At 46.1% G+C, this 22,951-nt stretch overlaps 1 long non-coding RNA gene across 2 annotated transcripts; it reads right to left on the bottom strand.

Annotated features, from left to right (window-relative positions):
- Positions 1 to 811: 811 nt before the first annotated feature.
- On the bottom strand, positions 812 to 17,180 carry LOC141096128 (uncharacterized). Of its 2 annotated transcripts, none has more exons than XR_012233597.1 (3): positions 17,042 to 17,180; positions 3,431 to 3,589; positions 812 to 1,466 (listed from the first exon to the last, which is right to left on the bottom strand). It is a non-coding gene; the product is annotated as an uncharacterized lncRNA (long non-coding RNA). The 2 variants fall into 2 exon arrangements; XR_012233598.1 differs by having other exon boundaries at positions 3,431 to 3,499.
- Between the last annotated feature and the right edge of the window lie 5,771 nt (positions 17,181 to 22,951).

Raw genomic sequence — 22,951 nt, 5'->3', positions numbered from 1 at the left:
CTACAGTCAAACATGGCGGAAGTTCCCTGATGTTTTGGGGTTGCTTTGCTGCCTCTAGCACTGGACTGCTTGACCGTGTGCATGGCATTATGAAGTCAGAAGACTACCAACAAATGTTGCAGCATAATTTAGGGCCCAGTGTGAGAAAGCTGGGTCTCCCTCAGAGGTCATGGGTCTTCTAGCAGGACAATGACCCAAAACACACTTCAAAAAGCACTAGAAAATGGTTTGAGAGAAAGCACTGGAGACTTCTAAGGTGGCCAGCAATGAGTCCAGACCTGAATCCCATAGAACACCTGTGGAGAGATCTAAAAATGGCAGTTTGGAGAAGGCACCCTTCAAATATCAGGGACCTGGAGCAGTTTGCCAAAGAAGAATGGTCTAAAATTCCAGCAGAGCATTGCAAGAAACTCATTGATGGTTACCGGAAGCGATTGGTCGCAGTTATTTTGGCTAAAGGTTGTGCAACCAAGTATTAGGCTGAGGGTGCCAATACTTTTGTGTGGCCCATTTTTGGAGTTTTGTGTGAAATGATCAATGTTTTGCTTTTTGCTTCATTCTCTTTTGTTTTTTTTTTCATTTAAGACAAATTAAATGAAGATAATAATACCAAAGAATTTGTGTTTGCAATCATTTTCAGGAAGAAACTAAGTATTATCTGACAGAATTGCAGGGGTGTCAATACTTTTGGCCACAACTGTAGGTGTGTCACAATACCTTTGTCCATATACTGTAGTTTATTGTAGCTGGGAAGTGCTTCATGACTATTGGATCAGATTTTCTTGTTAAAGATTTATTGTATAGGGAAGAGAATGGGGACAAAATTTAATAAATCCGTCTTCATGGAACCCATTTTATTTTTGCTTTGTGTGTTTGATGGAAAACTGTCTGTCTGCATTTTTTCCTTGTGAATGATTTTTTTATTCATCCTTCATGACATTGTTTTACATGATGTAGATTTTGTCGAAACCCTGTCACCTTTGACAGTCTGAGCGAGCGGCAAATTCATGCACAATAGTGTCCCTTCCTTAGAATACGATAATCAACATTTCCATGTCTAATCTTAGCAGGTAACAGAGTCTTCCTTTATCTATGAAGCATTAATATTTACAATGAGACAATGTTGTACTAGAGGAAAGGTTTCTTTTTCAAACAGAAGTTTCTGGGTCACATTCCACCGCCAGTGAAAGTAAAAAAAAAAAAAAAATAAAAGAATAAAAAATAAATATATCTCTATATATAAAAGGGTGGAGGAATAAGAGACGTAACCAGTGAACCGTTCTTAGAAGACCTGAAAGCGAAATGAGTGCATCTCGGAGGTCTAATTTATACCAAGCAACTTTAAACTTTCCACAGATTCTTTAAATAATGAAAAACAACATCGTCAGATCTCTCCAGGAGACAGATTTCATGAACTGTACATGAAAGTCACGCCAGCTCGGAAACTTCTCTCTGTAACATTCCACCTAGAAAAGAGAAAATACGAGAAAAGAAAAAAAAAAAATCAAAAAGATAATGAGGGAAAAAAAAGCTTGAAGGAAACAAATAACCTCAAGTTCAATTAAATTAATTTTTGATGACATAACTCTGGCTCTATTAAAAACAATCCAAGGCATTACTCTTGTTTCCAAAGACAAAACATTATTCCGTAAAAAGCTCCAGGGGGGAATTTGGAAACTGGAAACATATGAAGCGGGAGCGATATTATGCTAAAATGAGTCAATTACAAATGACAGTAGGAGCACAAAAAATTATTACACTACCTTAACCCTCTCCGTGCCTGAAAAGACCACAGTAGGCTTCTTAAACAAGGCGTCTGATGGCGCCTGGGCGTATTAGAGGTTACTGTTTTCGATTACAATCTCACCAGGCTGATGGAATGAGGTAAGGATTCTACAATTAAGAGCAAATAGGAGACATTCAATAATTTAATCACTAGAGTGTTTTTCGAAAAAAGAGCAATGCCGACCAACTTCATTAGTATAGCAATAGTTCAGGCTCAACCACAAAATCGTCGTAGAAATTCACATTTTGTAATTATAGACTTAGGAACAAAAATTATAATCAAACGCAATGTAAGACATGTCTTAAAGGGATGTGCAGCTAGAAAAAAACAACCTAATTGCTATATCCCGGGTCATAGTACCACACCTGTCTTCAGGTTGTATGTCTCATGATGTACTGGTCTGAAATAAGGGAGAGGGGCCTGCCACTATCCCTGGAGCTGGGACCTTCACTATCCCTGTCCCAGAGATACTCTTAAAGGTAGAGAGGCCTGAGTTGACAACCTTACTATACTCCTGAATGCACACTGAAACTATTCCCTCACCCACCCCGGGAACTATGGGACAGATGTGAAACGGATGGCACAAATGAGATGGAAATGAAAGGAAACTGAAATCACACAAATATGCTCAAGAAACAACAAAGTAGAGAACAAGAGAACAGTAGCAGCGACCAACCTAATGGGAGAGGATAAGGAAATACTCACCTAACCAAAACCAAACAGATAACTCCTAGCGTTAACACCAAATAACAGCCACAAATAAGGCTTTGACCAATGTCATGACACAGCTATTGGGTGACTTGGGACCAGGGGCTCCTTCCCTGTCCCTAACACTAGGCACCCTAGCTCACCCTACTCCCCGGGATACTTCCAAAGGTGAAGATGTTGGGGCTTCTGCCCTTACCTTATCTCCTGAGTTAGCTCTCCATCTGTTCACTTCCCCCACACAAGGAAGAGGGGCGCTACTGTGCACCATAGTACACCAACCCAACAAATAAGGCAACACAAGCAAGAGTTAACAGAAAACTCCAGCCATACAAAGTATTCACTCACATATAACAGAGCAATGCATTGGGGTGTGAAGGTAGAGGTATAAACCAAAATAGAAAAGGATAAGGAATTACCAAAGGGAAGCCTTTCTGGCGAAAGTTTGTCCTCGGTGCAGCTCCCTGACTGACCTGGAGCAAGTGGTGGTGCCAGAGAGCCGAGCCCTGCAGATCCTTCTCTCCCCTTCCCCGAGGTGAGCGAAGTAGAGGCCCCCCTTCCCTTGTGAGATCCCTCATAAACTCCTCTCCCTCCATTAGCCATGCAGCAAATGCTTTATCTGACAAGGATTTGTAACAGCCCAGATTATAAAGGGAAAAGAAGTGGCTAACCAAGCTCAGCTGTGAGCACAGGGATTTCCAACATGGCCGATAAACCCCTGTTCTGCCAGAAGAAATAAACACATTTAAAATGAAGGAGAAGTGATTCTTCTGAGCTCCGGAGTAGGAGCAATCAGAAACTGCGGTTTTCTGCCTCCACACTGTTGCAGTAACCCCATAACAATGGCATTATTATTTTTTAAAGCACCAGAATTTTTTTTATTTCAGCGCTGGAGTGGTGCTACTAATGTAAGTTCCCCGACCCTAGTATTACACTTACCAGCCGCCATCTTCCTCTCTAGCTGGCACCTCTCTGCTACGCCATCTTGTGATCACAACTTCTGACCGGCTGGAAGACAGAGTTGACAGTCTTCTATTCATTGTTTGTGATAATGTTGATCGTAGTAGAATAAGCTATCATCATCTTGGATAGGGGTTTCTATATGGGTTATAATACCAATATCACTATAAACAGCACCATAGAAGGTATGGATGGGGCAGTGTCCAGCATGATGGTGACAATAATGGTGCTACAGTAGTAGTCAAAGTGCCCCGGTAAAAATGGCAGTTATAGCCTTCCAGTAACAGTGAAAGTGACTGTATATTTCATAATGACCCCATATCATTACCAATCACAGTGCTCCCATAACAGAGTCAACTACACTGCCATATAAGCGTGCCATCCATGTATCCCCATATCAGTTACAACCACAATGCTCCATGACATGCTCCTCACAATGCCGATGGCAGTGACAACCACAGTGAATTCCATAAAAGTGTAAACCACAGTGCCTCATAATGCCAATCACAGTGTCCTCATAACTGTACTAATCACAGTGCTACTCATAAATGTAAGGCGCGGGGCACACATCTATATAACACTGTGTGTAGTTGAACTGAGTGGTCAGTCAGTGCACTCTGATGGTGCTCAGGTCACATAAAGACTATACGTACTTTTAGTTGGGTATCAGTCATTCGGATTTGGGAAATGAGGCACCAAAAGCCACATTAAAATCATTCTATCTACAAGGTAGATAAGCTACATTGTTGGGACCTTCCAGTAGACAGTGGCGAAGATCTGCGAGGAAGGTTCAGGACATTTTTATATATTCCTGAATTGGAGAGAAATTTTCTTCACATTTCAGCAGTGGTTATTGAGCCGTTGTAAATGCTCAAGCATCATAAACATTTCAAGCAATTTTGCATTTTTCCTGTTTCTTTTCAATATCCCCCATTGCGCTCAAGAGTGTTTGGAATTACAGAGAGACGAAGACAATGAAGAAGCAGGGAGAGCCGTGCCCACACGCTGTCTTTCTAAATGTATTGTCCACATTACAGCCATCGTCTGATATATCTATAAGAGCTGCGGAAGCTTCCGAAAAGATTTGCTGCAGGCACCAAAGCTTGTTTCTTCTCCTGTTATTGCTCTCTGTTTTTTTCCTACTGAAGAATGCTCTTTTCTTTCCACAAATGATGAAATCTGAATTCAGGTAAAGATGGAAAATCTAGAGTGCAAACTAAAGTAGCAAATTTAAAGTATTTATATCTGTTTGATTTATTTATTATTTCCCATTTAAATTATATTTTCTATTTATCCATCCATCCATCTATCTAGCTATCCCTCCATCTATTTCCTCTATCTGTCTGTCTATTATGTATATATACACAGGTGCTTCTCACAAAATTAGAATATCATCAAAAAGTTAATTTACTTCAGTTATTCAATACAAAAAGTGAAACTAATATATTGAGTCATTACATACAGAGTGATCTATTTCAAGTGTTTATTTCTGTTAATGTTGATGAATATGGCTTACAGCCAATGAAAACCCAAAAGTCATTATCTCAGTAAATTAGAATAATTAACAAAAAAACTGCAAAGGCTTCCTATGTGTTTAAAATGGTCCCTTAGTCTGTTTCAGTAGGCTCCACAATCAAGGGGAAGACTGCTGACTTGACAGATGTCCAGAACGCAGTCATTGACACATTCCACAAGTAGGGTAAGCCACAAAAGGTCATTGCTAAAGAAACTGGCTGTTCACAGAGTGCTCTATCCAAGCATATTAATGGAAAGTTGAGTGGAAGGAAAAAGTGTGGTAGAAAAAATGTGCACGAGCAATTGGGATAACCACATCTTTGAAAGGATTGTTAAGAAAAGGACATTCAAAAATTTGGGGGAGATTCCCAAGGAGTGGACTGCTGCTGGAGTCATTGCTTCAAGAGCCACCACACACAGACATAGCCAGGACATGGGCTACAAGTGTCATATGTCTTGTATCAAGCCACTCATGAGCATTAGACAACGCCAGAAGCGTCTTACCTGGGCAAAGGAGAAAAAGAACTGGACTGTTGCTCAGTGACCCCAGGTGTTGTTTTCAAATGAAAGTAAATTTTGCATTTCATTTGGAAATCAAGGTCCCAGAGTCTGGAGGAAGAGTGGAGAGGCCACAATCCAAGCTTCTTCAGGTCTAGTGTGAAGTGTCCACAATCAGTGATGCCTTGGGGGGCCATGTCATCTGCTGGTGTAGATCCACTATGTTTTATCAAGACCAAAGTCAGCACAGCCATCTACCAGGAAATTTTATAGGACTTCATGCTTCCCTCTGCCGACAAGCTTTATGGAGAAAGAAATTTCATTCTCCAGCAGGACTTGTCACCTGTCCACCTGCTATCAGTACCAATACCTGGTATAAAAACAGTATCACTGTGCTTGATTGGCCAGCAAACTCATCTGACCTTAACCGGTATTGTCAAGAGGAAGATGAGAGACACCAGACCCAACAATGCAGATGAGCTGAAGGCTGCTATCAAAGCAACCTGGGCTTCCATAACCCCTCAGCAGTGCCACAGGCTGATCGCCTCTATGCCAAGCTGCATTAATGCAGTAATTGATGCAAAAGGAGTCCCAACCAAGTATTGAGTGCATTTACTGAACATACATGTCAGTAGGCCAACATTTTAAAATCATTTTTCAAGTTGGTGTTATAAAGTATTCCAATTTACTGAGATAATAACTTTTGGGTTTTCATTGGCTGTAAGTCATAATCATCAACATTATCAGAAATAAACACCTGAAATAGATCACTCTATTTGTAATGACTCTATATAATATATGAGTTTCACTTTTTGTATTGAAGAATTTAAATAAATTAACTGTTTGATGATATTCTAATTTTGTGAGAAGCACCTGTATATCTATTGCTCATATCAATCTGTCTGCCTGTTTATCCATCCATTCGTCCATCTATCTATCTATCTATCTATCTATCTATCTATCTATCTTTCTCTAATATTTGTATAATTCAAGAAAACTTTAAAGTAATGAGGGATTTTAACAAATTCTGAGTTGGAATAGGCATGACATATCATCCTTTCAGTGTATGGCACGCACTAACACTTTGTGCTGCTATGACGTGTCTTCTTTAGCCAGTAGGTTGCATAGTTTCTCTCCCTCCAGGGAGTTCGGGAAAAGCTCAGAGAGTGAATGTTCTGCATTGTTGAGAATTTTGGGCATCATAGCAGGAAGAGGGCCTCATCCTACAGGATACTGTCCTCTCTCCATGGTTTTATAGGTATGTTAGTGCTATCCTAGTTCAGTGACCAAACTGTGGACTCTTAGTCATTACAGGTTCTGTGGTTCTTCTAGATTTGGGACAGTTCATATTCTCTGCTTATTTCAGTAGTTTCCATGATGTTCTTATCCTCCAGGCACTGATATTTTCATCTTGCTGATTTTGGCTCTATTGATTTTGGCTTATGCTGGGCTGTGCTTATTGATGTTTTGGTCAGGAAGAGATTGGTAAATTGTCTCAGGGTGTGGGGGGATTCCTGGAGAAGCAAAACTTGTAATAGTAGGAACTTGGACAGCAATCATGTTGGTGGACCCAGGATGATGAGACCTCGTCTGAATTTTGATTTGAAGTGCAGTGGTAATCTATTTTACAGTATACCAAAGATATAATGAACATGGACATTATAGCAAAAAGCTCACAGGGGTCACTGTAAGGAGGTGGTGGGGGACCCTCACTTGCCTCCTCTCCCCTGGACACTTTTCATGTATCACGTATGGCACCTTGACGTTTATATATGTTCACTGATGTTTGTGTACTGTAAATGTAAATGTATTTGTCATGTACTGTGCGTAGGCTTAGGGATAGATTAGGAAATAGTATAGGACCCTAGGGGATTAGAATAGAGGGGGACATCATAAAGAATAGAACGGAATAGATAAGAGTGTTAGCTAGGTACTAAGAGGCAATTTGCATATTAAATTTCCCAGAAGAGCGAATATGCCTCCTTACCTTGACAATCCAGAGCTGGTATGTCACTCTCCACAAGGAGGAACCTTACCCTTAGACCTTAGTTAGGTACAGGCAGCATAGGGGATTTCCAGTGGGGAGGAGTCAGGAGCAGGCTAGTGCAGAGCCAGGGATATAGGAGAAGGAGTTCCTGTATAGGCAGCAGAGCCCAGCAGAGACGACCTTAATGGACATGGTGGCCTCAGTTGGGCCTCGGGAGCAGGAGGCTCCGGGTACGCTGAATCTGCCGCTGGTGGAGGGAAGGAGCAGTGGAGAGACCTCCTCCAGCAGGGCTTCGGGCGACACATTTATTATTGCTTGGGGACAGAATGCGGCCCACTACGCTGGCTACCGGCCCTTTATTGATTGAAGTGACCCTTTCAGTGTGTTGTGCTAGTTGCACTGGAGAAAAATATCTGACACTGTTCCACGTCTCCAGAAGGGCAGGAAGCCCTAGACGGCACCAGGACTAAGTGTCGGTAGGTGACCAGTGCGGTCACAGTTAAAGTGACTGTGTTTTGTTTCCCCCCCATCATCCAAGTTTTACATGTGCCCGTTGCGCACCCCCTGCTGGATTATGGGACCGAGGCCCTGAAGAAGTTAATCAACCTTGAGAAGAAAATGGACTGTGCGTGTGCGGCTGCTTTAAGAACTGAACTGTTTTAGCCCTGCATTTTACCTGTTTTAGCCCTGAATTTTACCCACTATAACTCTGGACTGTTGCCCCTTAACAAAAGCAGCGCACTTGTATTAATGGGCCCGTACTCTACTCCAGGAGGGAGATGGAAAAAAATTTGAGCAGGAGGACCTGAGGAGTGAGCCGGGTCAGGACTACATGGGCCATTGCTAAGTTGGCCGTCGAGCCAGTGTGTTGTTTACGGATCCTAGGAGCTAAGGGACGAGGGTCAGTCAGACCCACACTATAAGAAATTGAACTCTTTTGCTTCGGGGCTCCAATCGAGTGGACCCGGGGTCAAGGTTGAACCACAAAAGTCATCAGATAAAGACTGTATTAATTGTAAATATGTTTTTTTTTAAATTTCTAACAGTTTTGAACTTGCAGGTGCCGCCATGGTCGGGGACGACCATATTTTAGGAGGGAAAAGTGTAAGGAGGTGGCAGGGGACCTTCACTTGCCTCCTCTCCACTGAACACTGTTCATATATCACATGTGGCACCTTGACGTTTATATATGTTTACTGATGTTTGTGTACTGTAATGTAAATGTATTTGTCATGTACTGTGCATAGGCTTAGGGATAGATTCACCTCACTTCTCCACACTGGTAGCTCCTTTGGTTGCTCTCACAAAGAAAGGAGCTAATCCTAATGCTTGGTCTGAACAGGTCTCCAAGGCCTTCTCGTCTCTAAAATTCCATTCTGCTGGCGCTCCCATCTTACACCGTCCCGATGTGGATAAACCATTTATCCTGGTGGTGGATGCCCCTTCCGTTGGTGCAGCAGCAGTCCTTTTCCAGAAGGATGCTCAAGGTCGGAAGCATCCCTGCTTCTTTTCTAAGACCTTCTCACCGGCGGAGAAAAATTACTCCATCGGGGACAGGGATCTGCTAGCAATGAAGTTGGCCTTTTCTGAGTGGAGACATCTCCTGGAAGGAGCCCGGTTTCCCTTCCAGGTGTATACGGACCATAAAAATCTGGTCTATTTACAAATGGCTCAGCGCTTGAACTCTTGTCAAGCTAGGTGGTCGCTCTTCTTCTCCCGCTTCACCTTGCACTATCTCTCTGGAGAGACGAACGTCCGTGCGGATGATCTCTCGCGCTCGGTGGTCTCAGCAGAGGAAGGGGAGGCTGAGCCACGGCTAATTCTCCCTCTGGAGAGCTTTACGACCGTGGCTCCAGTTGCTCTCGAGTCAGTGCCACCGGGCAAGACCTTTGTGCCTTCTCAGGTACGGTCGGAGGTTCTCGCCTGGGCGCACGCGTCCAGGGTGGGTGGTCACTTTGGCAATAAGCAGACCACAGAACTCCTGGCAAGGTCGCATTGGTGGCGCACATGGCTTGAGACACTAAGGAATACATACAAGCATGTGTCTCGTGTGCACGGAACAGGTCCTCTAGACAGAGGCCAGCTGGGTTATTGTACCCTTTGCCGGTGGCAGATAGACCTTGGGAGATGGTTGGTATGGATTTTGTGGTTGGCCTGCCTAAGCCTGGTAGCAGTACGGTCATCTGGGTGGTCACCGACCATTTTTCTAAAATGGTGCATCTGGTGCCACTCACGCGGTTGCCTTCCACTCGTGGTCTTGCCACACTGTTCATAAAACATGTATTCCGTCTACATGGCATGCCGGACAAAATTGTCAGTGATCGAGGTCCCCAGTTCGCCTACCGGTTTTGGAGGGAGCTCTGCAGCCTACTCAGCCTTGAGCTAAACCTGTCCTCCGCTTACCATCCCGAGACGAACGGCTTGGTTGAGAGAGTCTCTGCCAGGCAGGATGACTGGGCATCCTTGCTACCATGGGCTGAATTTGCCCTGAATAATGCAGTGGCTGATTCCACTGGTCAGATGCCGTTCCTTCTAAATTACGGCCAGCATCCGCGCATCCCTGTCCCGATGCCAGTGTCCTCCGCTGACTCCAGGGTGGCAGACTGGGCAGTGGAGGCTTGCGACATTTGGGATCGCACTCAGGATGCTATTCATGCCTCTAAAGAAAGAATGAGGGCATCCGCTGACACACATCGGCAACCCGCTCCAACCTTTTCCCCTGGCGACTTGGTGTGGCTCTCTGCTCGAAACATCAAGCTGCACGCCGCGATACATCGGACCTTTTAAGGATCTCGAGCGAATCAGCTCGGTGGTCTACCGCCTGGCTCTTCCTCCACATTTAGCCATTTCTGATGTTTTCCATGTGTCCCTTCTTAAACCTGTTCACATGGCCCGATTCTCTGAGTCATCTACCAAGTCATCAGACTTGTCTTCGGACGAGTTTGAGGTTAACGCCATTGTGGGATGCAGGATTGTGCGTGGCAAAAAGTTTTATTTGGTGGACTGGAAGGGTCATGGTCCAGAGGCCCGGACCTGGGAGCCAGTGGAGAACATCCACGCTCCGCTCCTGATCGCGGCCTTTGAGCGTAGCAAGGCTCAGAGGGGGGGCCTAGGAGGGGGGTAGTGTTAGGCATCAGATTCCTGCAGCTGCACAGCAGGAATCCAGAGCCATACATCCAGTGGTCTCCGATTCCTTTCCGACCACTCAGGGACCTGCACAGCAATCTCGGTAATCCAGGTGCCCTGCTCAGACCAGCTCTCTGGGTCTGGATGTTGCTGCCACCTCTGGACCAGCAATGGTAGCGCAACCTGCTTTGCAGGAAACCACTCCAGAGGCTAAGTCCTCTCGCCGTGCTACTGGGCATGCCCACAAGACGATCTCCCAGTGGAGATCGGGGGTCACATGCTCAGGTCCTTGTCCTGATCTGATTGGCCCATCTCAGAGGTCTGGAAGGTCCCGGAAGCGCATGGCTATAAAAGGCCCGCATGGCTGCTCGCCCATGCACTAGTATAGACTATACTTGCTATGTGTGAATGGTGACGGATGTATGATTCTGGTGACTGACTCATTTGAAACCCCTTCCCTCGGATGTTACGCATGTGGATAGGGAACTAGAGAGATAGTCAATGCCAGTCAGTGGCAAGCTATAGGCCACAGTGCATACCGCACCTCTGCAGTAGCATCCGATGGTGTCACGCCTCACGGCACTATCGTATAGCGGCAGTAGTTACCGCTGCGCTGCAGTTAGCAGCACTTACCGGAATCCACGGTAGCAACGCCGCACGCACGCACGGTAGGTCAAGACGGACACCGACTTCTGTCTTGGGCCGTGTCCTGTGACCATATACCGTGTGTGCATGCCAGCTGAGACCTGTGAAGCTAACAGGCTCGGCATTTATGCTTTTGGGCCTCTGTGAGTTTAACAGAGTCCGCTCTGCGCACGCCGGGTGACGTTTAACCCGAGCGCAGTATATCGCCATATAGCAAGTCCGCCATTACTCAGCAGCGGTTGTTACACCTACTGCACGGTGGACCCCGGGCGGCGAATGCACTTCCTATTATTTATATTTAGTGCGTTCCGCCGTCCCTAACAAGTAAGTATCGAGAAGCTGCAGTTATTTCAATGGACAAGAATTAACATCTATATACTCTCTTCACAAAGGTACAACCTCTGCTTTCTGTCATCAGCTGGTTATCATCCTGCAACATTTCTTTTAATGGTACAACCTCTGCTTGCTGTCATCTGCTGCTTATCATCCTGCAACATTTATTGTAATGGCACAACCTCTGCTTGCTGTTACCTGCTGTTTATCATCCTGCAACATTTCTTTTAATGGTATATGGTGGTGCCTGATGAATTTTTGCTAAATTAATTTGTTGCATTTTACTCAATACTCACTACTGTATATCCATGGTTGGCATCACTAGAGATGTTATATGGTCCTAGGTGTTATACATATAGATGTAGCCAGGCTCAGTGCCTTTGATCATTATCTATTATCTATCATCTATCGTTCCCTGGTGTGCTAGCCAACTTTATCCAAAGCCAGCTCCCACAATCCCTCTCACCTGATCCTCTACTCAGTCCTATATATTTAGTAGCATCCTAAGGGGTGCACACATGTGGTGTCTGGCATGCGTTCCCCTGCAGCAAAGTATCACTGCAGCTAAGTATCGAGAAGCTGCGGTTATTTCAACGGCAGTTAGTCACGGCAGGAGTCAGGACCCCACACTACGTATCTGTCTCTTATGGGTATGTCTGCCGAATAAGCACTTCTTATAACTTGGGCCTAGCTTTTCTATTAACCCATCTTACTCCTTCACCATGTTTACATATGCCCTTACAGTGTTTGCTCCATTAATCCTCAATCTCCTTCACTATTCCCAAACCCCAACACCCTCTAACCAATAATTGTCTCCCCTTCCCTCCCCACCTGACCTACTCTGCTGACCTGCTCCTCAACCTCAGATCTCTCCTAAAAAAAACATAAAACAAGCTGGCCACTCTCCTTCTTCCACCTGCTTTCCCTCTCTCTGCTCCTCCTTACTGCTGGTGACAAATCTCCCAATCCTGCACCCCACAGCTCCTACTTCCCATTACTACCCCCTCCTACCGCTCCTTATCTAAAATGATCTACCGCAATCTTTCCAATGTAAAACCCATGCCCTTGACTCCCACCCCCTGCTCCCTCTCTAGAGCACTCTGGAATGTCCACTCCATCTGCAGTAAACTTCATGTGATTCATTACCTCTTTCTCTCTTGCAATCTTGCCTTCCTCGCCCTCACAGAAACGTGGCTGACACCATCCGACACAGTCTCCCCTGCTGCACTGTGTTATGGCAGCCTCCACTTCACCCACACTCCTTGCCCCGGCAACAGACATGGTGGAGGAGTGGGTCTTCTCCTTTCCACTAATTGCAACTTCAGCCCAAACCCACCTCTACCCTCCCTTATCCTCCCCTCTTTTGAAGTCCACTCGGTCCACATCTACTCTCCCTCCAATCTCCAAGTGGCCGTCATTTACTGACCTCCGGGCCCGGCCAATGCCTTTAATAACCAATTCTCTACCTGGCTTCCTCACTTTCTTTCCACTGACATTCCCACTATCTTCTTGGGTGACTTCAACATCCCCTCTGATACTCTTCAGTCAACAGCCTCCAAACTTCTGTCCCTTACATTATCTTTTGGAGTTACTCAGTGGTCCTCCGCAGCCATCCACACAGACATACATTAGACCTGGTCTTCACCCGCCTCTACTTTCTATCTAATTTCACCACCTTCCCTCTCCCTCTATCCGACTACCATCTATTCACTTTCATATCCCTGTCTTCCTCACCTGTCACCCATATCCAGCAACATGTGCAGCTCCGCAGAAACCTCGCACACCTAGACACCCACAAGCTCTCTGACTATTCTACCACTGGCATCCATATCCTCACTCCACGACACAGTGCCACTGCTTTCCACAATGCCACTCTCACATCAGCTATTGACACGGTCGCCCCTCTCGGTCATGGCAGAATGCGACGTATCAATAGACAACCCTGGCACAATAACATCACTAAAGTTCTGGTAAGTGTTCAGGGTTGCAGAGCGACATTGGAAGAAATCAAATTTGCAAGATGATTTCACTGCATTCAATCAGGCAACACTCGCTTTCAAATCTGCCCTCACCTCTGCTAAACAGGCCTACTTCACAACCCTTGTATCTTTCCTATCCTACAACCTCAAACAGTTATTCAAAACATTTAACTCCCTCCTGCACCCACCACTTCCACCTCCAACCTCCCTCATCTCTGCTGAGGACTTTGCCACACACTTCAAAAATAAGATCAACCAAACAAGACAAGTCTTTATTGTTCAACCATCACAACCTCTTTGTATACCAGACCAATGCCCAAACCCCATAACCTCCCTCTCCAACATCACTGAAGGTGAGCTTAATTGTCTCCTCTCCAAATCACACCTCACCACTTGTGCACTAGACCTCATCCCATCCCACCTCCTCCCCAACCTCACCGCCACACTTATCCCATCCCTAACCCACCTCTTCAACCTATCACTAACTTCTGGTACCTTCCCTTCTGCTTTCAAACATGCCCCAATCACGCCTATCCTTAAAAAGCCAACCCTCGACCCAACCACTGTGTCCAGCTATTGGCCAATATTGCTGCTCCCCTTCCGCTTCCAAACGCCTGGAGCAGCACGTCCACACTGATCTTTTCACCCACCTGTCATATAACTTGCTCTTTGACAATCTACAATCTGGTTTCTGTCCCCATCATTCCACTGAGAGTGCACTGACCAAAATTACTAATGACCTACTTATAGCCAAAGCTAATGGACAATACTCTATACTCCTTCTTCTAGACCTGTCCTCTGCTTTCAACACATTTGACTACTGCCTCCTACTACAGATCCTTTCCTCCTTTGGCATCAAAGACCTCACCCTATCCTGGATCTCCTCATACCTTTCCAACCACACATTCAGCGTCTCCCATTCCCATACTACCTCCTCATTCAACCCTCTCTGTGTTTGAGTCCCCCAAGGCTCTGTTCTAGGACCCCTTCTCTTGTCAATCTATACATTTGACCTGGGACAACTTATACAGTCCCATGGACTCCAGTACCACCTGTATGCTGATGACACTCAGATCTACCTTTCTGGCCCAGACATCACCTCTCTACTGTCCAGAATCCCGGAGTGTCTATCAGCCATACCCTCCTTCTTATCCTCTCGCTTCCTCAAACTCAAGGTGGACAAATCTGAACTCATCATCTTTCCTCTATCTCACAGATCTTCCTTACCTGATCTATCTACCACAATTAATGACATCACGCTTTCCCCCGTACCGGAGGTCTGCTGCCTCGGAGTAACCCTTGACTCTGCCCTGTCCTTCAAATCACACATCTAAGCTCTTTCCACCTCCTGTCGCCTCCAGCTCAAAAATATATCCAGAATCTGTCCTTTCCTTAACCTTCAATCTATTAAAATGCTTGTGCATGCCCTCATCATCTCCCACCTTGACTACTGCAACATTCTTTTCTGTGGCCTCCATGCTAACACTCTCGCACCTCTCCAGTCCATCCTTAACTCTACTAATTCATCTCTCTCCTCGCTACTCCTCCGCTTCTCCTCCCTGCAAATCTATTCACTGGCTCCCATTTCCTCAGCGTATCCAGTTCAAATTACTAATACTGACCCACAAAGCCATCCATACACTGTCTCCTCCATATATCTCTGAACTAATCTCCCAATGTCTTCCCTCACGTAATCTCTGGTCCTCCCAAGACCTCATTCTCTCCTCCACACTTATTCACTCCTCACCTAATCACCTCCAATACTTATCCCTAGTATCCCCCGTCCTCTGGAATTCTGTGCCCCAACACGTCCGACTATCAATCTCATTTGGATCCTTCAGATGGGAACCTGAAAACCCACCTCTTCAAGAAAGCTTACAGCCTGCAATGACCCCGCTGCCTCCTTATCACTAATGGAGCTACTGCCTCACCAACACTGGAGCTTTCGCAACCCCCCAACCTACTGTCTCCTTCCCCATCATCCTGTAGAATGTAAGCCCACAAGGGCAGGGTCCTCTCCCCTCTGTGTCAGTCTGTTATTGTTAGTTTGTTTACTGTAAGTGATATCTGCAATTTGTATGTAACACCTTCTCATGTACAGCACCATGGAATCAATGGTGCTATATAAATAATGATAAAAAGGCTTTCAGCTGTTACAGGGCCATTTTTCTAATGGTTTACTTCATTTATTATCATATATAGATAGTATGGTTACAGTGTTTGTTCTACTTTGCTGCCATCTACGTGCCATTGTTATTATGTTTTCATGTTCTGAAGCTGTAATTCCCACAATACCTCTTTCTGTAACTCCTCCTATCTTCCTCACATTTTTCTTGTGGTTAGTACCATCTTTGTAGCACATGCATCAGGACTGAAGAGAGTATTCTCCTGTTATCTCTATCTTCCATGTTCTACTTCATCTTAATCCCTTCATCTTCCCTGACATCTTACTTTCATCTTATCAAGGTACTGTGAATAAAACCTTTTAAAGTTCATCACTGCATCATCCTTCCAGGATAAATGACATGCAGTTGGTCAAACATAAGGGAGAGGTTAGCGAGTAACACTATCTGCTGTTGCTTGCACAGAGATCAATTCTCACATCCCTCAGACACATCTCACATACATGCATCGGTGACAATGAAATACATATAGTTTATTACAACATTTCACAAAGCAATCTACTGCATAAATCAATGTTTTGGTCAATTATTAGTCCTTCATCAGAATGTATTGGAAAAGAAAAGGTGCAGGCAAAGATAATAAGCAAAGTATTTAGCAGCACTGAGATGAAAGTTACACCTCAGTATCATGGTTCTCATAAAGGCCTAATAATTGGCCGAAATGTCGATTTATACATATAGATTATTCTATTATGAAACAGAATAAACTACATGTATTTGTTGCATTATTTTTGGAGTGCCAAGTTCTAATAAAGCATTGAAAAGTCGCACAATTTAACATCTCAAAGTTGTGCCTATATTTTGCAACTTTTGGTGTCTTTCTGCCGGTTTCTCCAAGCTCAGCTGGGTAGGGCAAAACTGGAATGCGACTGGGGGGGGGGGGGGGAGTAGGGGGATGCAGCAGTGGTGGGACACCTAGTGTAATTCATGATGAGCTGTGGCGTTTCTAACACCAAAAATCTCACTCTACTAACTGATTTTTTTTTTTTTTTTTTGCACGTGTTATATGCTGGTAAGGCTTTATCTTCCTGTCTATCTGATATATGTGTCTGATCTATCTATCCCATAGCTATCTATCTATCTATCTATCTATCTATCTATCTCATATATATCTATCTAGCTCATAAACTGTATCTATCTATCTAATCTACTTATCATTTTACCATAGTACTGGCTATGTGTCACGTCACCGCCAGACTCAGGGCCTGCTGTCCCGGCCTCGGCCAGTAGGAGGCACCGGACTATCACATCGCCGTCAGACTCAGGGCCTGCTGTCCCGACCTCGACCACTAGGAGGCGCCGGACTGTCCTATCACCGTCTGACCTGTGGCCTGCAGTCCCGGCCTTGGTCTCTGGGAGGCGCTGTGCTTCAACCCCGAGTGGTGGCGGCGATAGTCATGAGGCTCCTGCGCAGGCGTCCGCTGGACGCAGGCTTCGCTCCTCGGTCAGTCATGAAGGGGCTGGTGCATCACCATCCAGCCTGGTCCTGGGGGCGGTCCGGATGACATCATCAGCCCACAGGCCTGTGAGGGATGAACCTGATCCCTCAAATACCTTGGGACTGCTCTTGCAGGCCGCCGGATATATTCTTGGTTCCCCTGTGTGTATTACTGTTGACTGACTCTGACTTTTGCCTGGACTTCTGACCCTTCTTCTGCCTAACGATTCTGTACCTCTGCGACTCTCCTGGTTTATGACACTGACTTCGGCCTGGATTCTGACTCTGCTTCTGCCTAACGATTCTGTACCTCTGCGACTCCCCTGGTTTATGACTCTGGCTTCGACCTGGTATCTGTCTTTGCTGCTGTCTACCGTTTTTATACCTTTTCTGCCTGACTGGTTTAGTCTCGGATATCATTGCCTTTGTGTCCTGTGTTGGAACACCTATCTGGCGACCGTCCTGCTCTGGTTATTGCTCCTATTCAGACAGCACCTCCTGGGCTCTGCTATAAATCCAGATCCCTGTATAGGGGTAAAGGGTATCAGTGTTTCTCGGGGTGTTGTCTGGCTGCAGCCCAGACCGCAGGCAGACGTCACATTATATCCGGCCCAAAAAATAAAACTGCTTTTTGTGTCTACACTTAACACATATAAAAGCAGTTTTCCTCACCTTTTTTTTTCCTTCCTCCTGACTGAGCTGATTTTTGGCTAAAAACACCTGTTACATTGCACAGCCTGGAAGGTTACTCTCAGGCTCAAGCATGCTGCAGCCTGGAAGCTTCAAGGAAAATGCTGGCTCTTGGAAATCCACACTCCGGGATCATCACCCCCTGGACAGCTTTGGGGGTCAGGTATTGCCCGCAAATGCGGCCAAACTGTTGTTACCAGTTTCCCTTTCTTTTGCTAAGAAACGTCTGTGTGTGAAGGCTTTTGTAGATTGTGGGGCTGCTGGCAACCTTATGGATTTTTTATTTGCTAAGAGCCTTGGTGTACCTCTGTCAAGGCTTAAAGCGCCTATTCAGACTACTGCGATTAATGGTACATCTATATTCCAAGGAGGCGTGGAATTCGTTACTGACGAAATTTCTATGTCAGTGGAGACATTACATAACGAACAAATGTCATTTCTTGTTATATACAATTTATCAGATCCAGTTGTGTTAGGCATGCCATGGTTGCACCAACATAATCCGGTTATTGACTGGCGCATAAGTGACGTTGTGCGCTGGAGTCCATGGTGTCAGAGAAACTGTATGTCTTTTTCAGTAAACCAGATTAAAATTAAAACACCTTCTATTCCCTATGCGTTTAGGGATTATGAAGATGTTTTCTCTATAGTGGAGTCTGAGAAACTACCTCCTCACAGAGAATACGATTGTCCTATTGAATTGGTCCCTGGTGCCCGTCTCCCTAAGGGGAGAATATTCAACCTCTCTGGTCCTGAGCGTGTAGCCATGAAGGAATACATAGCAGACAGCGTTCGAAAGGGCTTCATTAGACCTTCCACCTCACCTGTAGGAGCTGGGTTTTTCTTTGTAGAGAAAAAAGATGGTGGACTCAGACCATGCATTGACTACCGTGAGCTGAACGCCATAACCGTAAAAAATCAATACCCACTGCCACTCATTCCTGATCTGTTTAATCAGTTACTGGGAGCTCGCTGGTTTACTAAGCTTGACCTCCGGGGGGCATATAACCTGGTCCGCATAAGAGATGGGGACGAATGGAAAACGGCCTTTAATACACCCCTTGGCCATTTTGAGTACCTGGTAATGCCCTTCGGACTCAGTAACGCTCCTGCAGTATTTCAGCACTTCGTCAATGATATTTTCAGAGATATTTGTGGGGAGTATGTCGTCGTATATCTGGACGACATTTTGATTTATTCTGCTGACCCTGTGACACATGCTCAACACGTCCGTTCAGTACTGCAAAGACTGCGCGAAAACTCTTTGTTCGCGAAATATGAAAAATGTGTTTTTTTTTTTTTTTTGTTTTTTTTTGCCGAAGAGGTGCAGTTCTTAGGATACATGGTCTCAGGCAAGGGGTTCCGCATGGATCCTGCCAAGATTCAACCCATCAAGGATTGGGTACAACCCAAATCGCTGAAAGCACTGCAGCGATTTTTGGGATTTGCGAATTATTATCGCAAATTCATCAGGGGATTCTCAGAGATTGCCAAGCCACTCACGGACCTTACCCGGAAAGGGGCGGACGTGACTAATTGGAATCCTGAGGCAACCCAGGCTTTTTCTACACTAAAGGAGTGCTTTGTGGCCAACCCGGTGTTGATTCAACCAAACTTGGACCACCCGTTTATTGTGGAAGTAGATGCCTCCGAAGTCGGAGTGGGAGCAGTGCTCTCACAAGGCACTGCATCCCTCACTCAGCTTCGTCTATGTGCCTTTTTCTCCCACAAATTCTCTGCCACGGAGAGAAACTATGACATCGGCAACCGAGAACTATTGGCAATCAAGTGGGCCTTCGAGGAATGGCGCCACTTCCTCGAAGGCACCAAACACAAAGTTACTGTTATTACCGATCACAAAAACCTAACCTACCTAGAGTCGGCTAAAAGACTAAACCCTAGGCAGGCCAGGTGGGCCTTGTTTTTCTCCAGGTTTGATTTCTTAATCACCTTTCGCCCCGGAACCAAAAATGTGAGGGCAGATGCCCTCTCCCGCAGCTTTTGACCCACACACACCGAGGACTATGAACCAGGTCCCATATTGGCTAATGGCATTGTCGTGTCGGCAGTATCTCTGGACCTTCTGGAGGAGATCCGTAGGTCATCAGAACGAGCTCCTGACACTACGCCCCCTCAAAAATTATTCGTTCCAGCTACCTTTCGCTTACGAGTGTTAAAAGAATCTCACGACTTCGTCCTGGCAGGCCACCCGGGTCTCAATAATACCACTAGGCTGGTAACCAGGAACTTTTGGTGGCCAACGGTGGCCAAGGACTGTAAGGAGTACGTCTCAGCGGGTGAAGTCTGTGCTCGCGCCAAGTCCCCCCATAACCGTCCTACCGGCTGGCTTCAGTCCTTGCCCACCCCTGACAGTCCATGGACCCACATCTCCATGGACTTCATTACAGACCTGCCACCCTCCGAGGGGAAAACTTGTATTTGGGTGGTGGTGGACAGGTTCAGTAAACAGTCTCACTTTGTTCCCCTGTCCGGCTTACCCAACTCTGAAACCTTAAGCAAGTTGTTTGTTCTTCACGTTGTACGTTTGCACGGCGTTCCGGCAAATATCGTATCCGACAGGGGTACCCAGTTCGTCTCGAAGTTCTGGAGGGCATTCTGTAGACGTATTGGTGTTGAGTTGTCCTTTTCCTCGGCATACCATCCCGAGACGAATGGCCAAACTGAGCGTGCCAACCAAACGCTGGAGCAATACCTCCGCTGCTATGTCTCAGCACATCAGTCAGATTGGGTGGAACATTTGCCATTGGCAGAGTTCGCGATCAATAATAGATACCAAGACTCCATCAAAACTACCCCCTTCTTCTGTAACCTTGGACTATATCCGCGCTTTGGATCATTTTCGGCCAAGATGTTGGAAATCCCAGGGGTTGAGCAAAATATACATCGTCTGAAGACTATTTGGTCCGAAGTAAACTCTAATTTAAAAGGGGCTCAAATTAGACAGACTTCGGCGGCTAATAGACGACGATCCCAGGGGCCGCACCTGGGAATTGGTGACAAGGTTTGGCTCTCTACAAGAAACATCAAACTTAAGGTACCGTTGGCCAAACTGGGTCCCAGGTTCATCGGCCCATATGAAATATTAGAGGTAATTAACCCGGTAGCGTTTCGGTTAAAGCTCCCGCAGTCGTTTAAAATTCCTAACGTTTTTCATAAGTCCCTCCTCAAGGTATACCGTTCCCCAATTCGTCCCGTCCAGTCCCCTCCTCCTCCAGTTTTGGTCAAGGGCGCCTTGGAGTACGAGGTCCAAGGCATACTTGATTCCCGTCTAGTGAGAAACTCGGTACAATATTTGGTGCATTGGAAGGGCTATGGCCCAGAGGAGAGGTCCTGGGTCCCCGCTAATGACATTCGCGCTAAGCGGTTGATTAGAAGGTTTCATCTCCTCCACCCTGACAAACCGGGTTTTGAGGGTCCAGAGGCCCCTCTTAGAGGGGGGGGGGTACTGTCACATCGCCGCCAGACTCAGGGCCTGCTGTCCCGGCCTCGGCCAGTAGGAGGCGCCGGACTATCACATCGCCGTCTGACCCGTGGCCTGCAGTCCCGGCCTTGGTCTCTGGGAGGCGCTGTGCTTCAACCCCGAGTGGTGGCGGCGATAGTCATGAGGCTCCTGCGCAGGCGTCCGCTGGACGCAGGCTTCGCTCCTCGGTCAGTCATGAAGGGGCTGGTGCATCACCATCCAGCCTGGTCCTGGGGGCGGTCCGGATGACATCATCAGCCCACGGGCCTGTGAGGGATGACCTGATCCCTCAAATACCTTGGGACTGCTCTTGCAGGCCGCCGGATATATTCTTGGTTCCCCTGCGTGTTACTGTGTGTATTACTGTTGACTGACTCAGACTTTTGCCTGGACTTCTGACCCTTCTTCTGCCTAACGATTCTGTACCTCTGCGACTCCCCTGGTTTATGACTCTGGCTTCGACCTGGTATCTGTCTTTGCTGCTGTCTACCGTTTTTATACCTTTTCTGCCTGACTGGTTTAGTCTCGGATATCATTGCCTTTGTGTCCTGTGTTGGAACACCTATCTGGCGACCGTCCTGCTCTGGTCATTGCTCCTATTCAGACAGCACCTCCTGGGCTCTGCTATAAATCCAGATCCCTGTATAGGGTATCAGTAGAGTTGAGCGACTTTTGGTTTTTTAGGGTCGCGTTTCGTTTCGTGAAACCCGACTTTTCCAAAAGTAGGGTCGAGCAAGATCGTCCGATTATAGGGAAAAGTCGGGGTCGTCCCGAAACACGAAACCCAATGTAAGTCAATGGGGAATAAAAGTCGGCAGTGAGAGGAGGACAGGAAACACACCTACAGTGCCCATTTGAATGCCAAAAGCATCAATTCTTCTTACTTAAGCTTGTCAACCTTAATTAACTTCATAATACAAGTTACGCACTGAAAAATGGGGGTTATTTGGCTACAAACTGTGGGGGGGGGGAGGGCTGGCTGCAGGTTTTCATGTGCCCTGGGCGAAAGAGCGCCCCTTTAACACATACCACAACTCATCAATGATCATGCTCCGATACGGCAGAGAAATAGCGGTATAGTACAATGAAAAATACCTCACTTTTTACATCTCATGACGAGGCCCATCTATTTCTCCATACAGAATCATTGGTCCCATTTAATATTTGAAACAGTATATGATGAGCTCCACATAATGCTACAGTATATGTTGGTCCCCATGGATGAAGCTCCACTGTCTTATGGGCCCAAATAATGCTCCAAACATAATGGGCCCCATTTCTAATGCTCTAGTGTATAATGGGCCCTGTAAATGCTGCTCCAGTGTCTGATGTCCACCTTTGGAATGTTCCAGTGTATGGTGGGCCCCATCTATCATTCTCCAGAGTAACGTGCTCCCCAAAAATTGCTGTCCCAACATTGAAAACAATCAAATAAGTCTCCTCGCTAGGGAATCCCTGTACTAGTCTGGACTCCTCGTCGTCCCCATCTTCCATCTCACTGCACAGTATTTCAACCTTGCAAGTGCTGTGATCCTGAGCAAGCAGGGGGGGCCCACTCGTTGGCGACGGCACTGGCACAGGGCCCCTGATAGTACGGTGGTGTGTCTGATGGCGGGTGGGCCGAA

The sequence above is a fragment of the Dendrobates tinctorius genome, unplaced genomic scaffold, assembly GCF_039654945.1.
Source record: "Dendrobates tinctorius isolate UK_male_01 unplaced genomic scaffold, ASM3965494v1 ptg000071l, whole genome shotgun sequence".
In the NCBI taxonomy this organism is placed as follows: Eukaryota; Metazoa; Chordata; class Amphibia; order Anura; family Dendrobatidae; genus Dendrobates; species Dendrobates tinctorius.
Note: the sequence above shows the minus strand (reverse complement) of the source record. Positions and strands in the feature narration are given on the sequence as shown.